This window comes from Sander lucioperca, chromosome 13 (assembly GCF_008315115.2).
Source record: "Sander lucioperca isolate FBNREF2018 chromosome 13, SLUC_FBN_1.2, whole genome shotgun sequence".
NCBI lineage: Eukaryota > Metazoa > Chordata > Actinopteri > Perciformes > Percidae > Sander > Sander lucioperca.
The window spans coordinates 27,081,951-27,086,950 of record NC_050185.1 but is presented as its reverse complement, the minus strand read 5'-3'; the positions used below and the strand labels follow the sequence as shown (position 1 = coordinate 27,086,950).

At 40.3% G+C, this 5,000-nt stretch overlaps 1 protein-coding gene and 1 long non-coding RNA gene across 5 annotated transcripts in view; both read left to right on the top strand.

Annotated features, from left to right (window-relative positions):
- Positions 1-5,000, top strand: part of LOC116063573 (complement C1q-like protein 2) — a 417,866-nt gene that overhangs the window by 7,419 nt on the left and 405,447 nt on the right. The gene's annotated exons all lie outside the window — the stretch shown is intronic.
- Positions 4,787-5,000, top strand: part of LOC116063579 — a 15,430-nt gene continuing 15,216 nt past the window's right edge. Inside the window, exon 1 of the long non-coding RNA XR_004108315.2 lies at positions 4,787-4,798. This is a non-coding gene — a long non-coding RNA (uncharacterized LOC116063579). The remainder of the gene's footprint in view (positions 4,799-5,000) is intronic.

The window sequence follows — 5,000 nt, the reverse complement described above, 5'->3', positions numbered from 1 at the left end:
TCACATACACAAAACACGTACATTTTCACTTACACGCACAGATAAAGCCTGACGTGTAGGCTTTATAACGTTCAACAAAACTGAGACTGACACACTGGGCATTCATTGAAACTGAGTCACAAAACCAGATAGGTAGCTAGATACCAAACGATCCAAACACTTATGTCAAACTCCGACCATAGACTGTATAAATAAACCATGACTCCGATGATATCACAGATCAATAATAATGCATTTCTAGCTGCTAACTAAACCACAGCGGGTCTGTAAACAGACTCCAACGTCCCTTTCTACTCCCCCTGAAGCTAGCTGATGTCTCAGGGACATTGTTGATGCAGAGGGAGTTCAACTCACAGAAACAGCTGCTAGTTCCATAATAAGAGGTATCTGTGCAGGATCCATTTGTGTAATATCCATCAACGACCACAAGGAAACAATCTGCCAACTCTGCACTAGCCTAAAGTAAACGGCAAAACTGGTGAATCCTCCGTGCATCCGTCACCCTGGGGTGACTCCTTCTTATATACAGTCTATGGGTGACTCTCCTACATGCAGCTAACTTTTTTTTTTTAACTTTATTTATTTTGGTTTTAACATTTTGCGTGCAGCTAACTTAACAAGCGATCCCATTGGATGAATTCGTCCAATCACATTTTCCATTTATCTGCCTCGATTTTCTAAAACGCACAGGACCTTTTCTATTTCCTCTAAATGTACATGATATATAAGCAGTCTCTATTCCCTAAAATGCATAATGTGCTTGGATACAATAAATGAGAGTACATGACAGGTAGATGGTCCAGGTTGACCTCTCTGCAACAGATGGATTCAGTTGCAGTGTCCGGCAGCGCCCACACACACACACACACACACACACACACACACACACACACACACACACACACACACACACACACACACACACACACCAGTCACTTCCCCCCAAACGATCTGAAGGTGGAGGCTGAAACAGACTGTCCTCCATGTGGTGGTAGTCAGACACTACAGGCCTGTCCCTCACAGGCTCAAATGTGTAACCCATGCCATTAAAATTACTCATTTTCATGTGTATTTAATATGCTGCACTGTAGCCTATCTACCTTGGCAGGTCCTACCATGCCAGTGACGTCATCCAAATTGTCAGCGTTCTAATACTAACAAACGTAATTTTTGTGTTGCTTAAAAAAAGCTATATTGATTTTTTTAATTACAATTTTTAGTGTAATTTATTTTTATTTGTCATAACCAACACGTTATCAACGTTTATTCTTTCAGATCAGTTCATCTTTAAGGGTCATGAGCTTCCCCGGTTCTGGTTTGAATGTTCATTGTTACCCTGGAAACGTTTACCGTACCCGCAAATCCACAAAAGACTAGAGCGAGCTTCTACCATTAAAGTCTATGATAGTTTTTCAACACAGTCCTGTAACTTTGCCTTTTTTGTCGTTTTCAAAATGTTTTTTTGATCCACATCAAATGTTTTACAGTCATGATTCTTCTCGTAGCTGGTGGGCTCAGTTCCAGGATTAAAACCCTTTATATCATTAATTTATTAAATGTCTATGGAACAACTGAACTGGGAAAAACACATCCGGAGACAAAGCCGATATAAAAATGTCCGGTCACTGTTGAGCTCTATTGATGGAGAATGAAAAGACCTGAACATGTAAACTGTTGATCCTGATAATTTAATGTTAGGCAGAAGTTTATCAAAATACTGAAGAAAATGGTTGAAATGAAAAGAACCATGAAAAGGTTTCATAATGAAATAACATGAGGCAGAATATTCTAATCTACTGCTAGTAATCAATGAATGGAGTTAACCTGTTTAATGGGATCTCAAGTTATTCAAAAATGGAAGACCATCAATAATTACTAAAATGATCATAAGATATAAAGAACTTATTTTCTTAGAATTGTCAAAATATTTAATGAATTAAAGCTTTATGCAATAATGAATAATTTATTTAATCTAAAAGCAAATTAATTATCTCTTAAGGAGCTTGCACACTGCTCCAACAAACTCCAACAAACTCCAACAAACTCCAACAGTTGGGTCATGCTTTGCATGTCCCAATATCCAAGGTTAACACCCCAGTCTGCTGCTGGCTCGTCTTGACTGCCGTCTCTCCTGTACACAGCTAGCAGCTTTACAGGCCAACTACTCTGGCCACATTCAACAAGGTCTCCACTTCATCATGTTATATTAAACCAAAACTCATTGATAAAAGGTAGGACTAGGTGACCAAAGTCAGTCTTGTCTGGTACTGTCTGGGCAGTGTGGACTGGCAGTTGGTTTATGAACATTATAAAGACCAGCTGACAACAGCAGCTGCCAACTTTATAATGTTGGAGTTTGTTGGTATTTGTTGGAGCAGTGTGCAAACTCCTTTAAGGTTTAGTGAAACGTTACAATGAATCTAATTCCATGCAGTACTTTTGATTAACCACAAGGGGGCGATGTTGTCCTTTACAATGTAAATTGCAAAAAATGGCTTTGGGCCTGCTGTGACACACACACACACACACACACACACACACATACACACACACACACACACACACACACACACACACACACACACACACACACACACACACACACACGGACAGAGCAGAAGTGTGGAAGTCAAGGCTGTAGGTAAAATGTAACAATGAATTGTATTCCATGCAGTACTTGTTATTAACCACAAGGGGGGGCTGTTGGCCTTTAGCAGGTTCTGAAACCAGAACCCAACAAATGTTGAGGAGGACTCAGTTTACCTCCTGACACCTGAAGAGAGGCTGTTCATGTCCCGGAAGAAGTTAAGGAGAAAAGTTACATTTTAGTTAAGAAACATTTAACAAAGTCTTTTAATAAAGATGACTACAAGTCAGAATATTGACCCTTTGATGATTGTGGTTTATTAAAGCAGTATTTATGGTTGTGTGGAGGTTCCATGCAGAGATTTCTCTGTAGACAACATAAGTGGACAGAAGGTTATACTGTGTGTTGGTGTCTACATATCGTTACAGTAATGTTAGGCAGGGAGAGCTGCAAGGTTACGGTTAGTAAGTTAGTAAGTAGGTGGTTCAAGACTATTTTATTCACCTTAACATCAGATGAAGTTTTTCTTTTCTCAAATAGAAATGACGCTGAGTATTTAATAAATCAGTCATGACAAAAAAGTTTGCTATCTTAGTGTAATATAATGTAATGTTACCTAGCTTGTTTAATAGCTTGTTGGATAGAAATGCACCACTACAACTAACGTTACCACGGCGATAAGCCTAACGTTATGTGTGTGAAATGATATTAGGGTTAATATTGGAGATCTACAGTTATGTTTATGTTTTGCTCAATATGATGTTAAGTGGCAGATCATTAGGTTTGCTGTTGTTAAATATAGATCCTCTTTCCCAGACGAAACCTAATATTTATGTGGAGGACGCAAGAACATTTTATAATTATAATATGACTGGGTGGTGAACCTATGAACCTAACTCATATTTAGACATCTGACGTTAAAGATTTGTGTTGTTGTTGCCCAGAGAAAATGACAGTGAAAAGAAAAACAGACACAAGATCCTTTTTCAGTACAACAAAACGCCAAGTAAGTACAATAAGTCCTCATATCAAGACAATTTGGTAACATCTTTATAAGAATGGGTGTTTATAGAAATACTAATGTCACTATGTCACAGGCAAAGGAGACACAAGTACCTGGGGAACAGGGAGACCAGGGACAGTCAGGTGGAGAGTCTCAGGGAGACCAGGGACAGTCAGGTGGAGAGTCTCAGGGAGACCAGGGACAGTCAGGTGGAGAGTCTCAGGGAGACCAGGGACAGTCAGGTGGAGAGTCTCAGGGAGACCAGAGACAGTCAGGTGGAGAGTCTCAGGGAGACCAGGGACAGTCAGGTGGAGAGTCTCAGGGAGACCAGAGACAGTCAGGTGGAGAGTCTCAGGGAGACCAGGGACAGTCAGGTGGAGAGTCTCAGGGAGACCAGGGACAGTCAGGTGGAGAGTCTCAGGGAGACCAGAGACAGTCAGGTGGAGAGTCTCAGGGAGACCAGGGACAGTCAGGTGGAGAGTCTCAGGGAGACCAGAGACAGTCAGGTGGAGAGTCTCAGGGAGACCAGGGACAGTCAGGTGGTAATTTACATTATGATCAGCTAATTTAACAAGTGGACAAATGTATTGCATTTCTTTTATATGGGGACACTTTTTCAAAATAAGTCATTATGTTTTAAGGTATTTTTGTGGCTTGATTGTAAACTTAAAAATGAATGGTTTTAAAGAAGAATATTTTGGTCAAATTAGTCAGCTTTATCACTGAATCAAGAGAACCACTGTAAAGAAGGATAATGGTACAGTCTCCATGCTACACTAGTGATAGTACTAAGGCTTTCCTCTGTGTACACATATCCTTTACAAGTATAATTGTAGCTGTATTATTTGTGTGCCCTTCAAAAATTACTCTTCAGAAATGTAATATTTATTGCCCAAATGTTAGATGAGATTTATGCCCATGGGTATGTTCACAGATGGATTACATGGATGAATGAACTGAATGAAAAGCAAACAAAAGAATGAGTGATAAACATGTACTGAATCAACACAAGCTGACAGAGGCAACCTGATCTCTCCATCTTTCTGTTTAGTTTCATGTTGTCTGAGGACAAACTTCCTTGTTGAAAGCAATCATCCAGAAAACAGGATCTGTTACAGGACACCTGAGGAGGTGAGGAGAGGTAAACAGCAGCAGGAGAGGGAAAGTGGATTGGAGGAGGGTAAAAGAGAAGCTCGCTGATGCATAATGTGAGTGTGTGAGTGTGTTTTAGTTGTAAATATCTTGTCTTACCTTTTTATTACTCACATCTGTCCTGTAGCTGTCTCACTGTGTGGTAATGTTGACCCTCCAGGAAGCCCAGAGTTTCAGCCAACTGTCCATATGCACCCTGGATGTTTGATGCGTGATCTGCAGCTTCAGCTGTGGAAGCAGACGGAGAAGCAGCTCCAG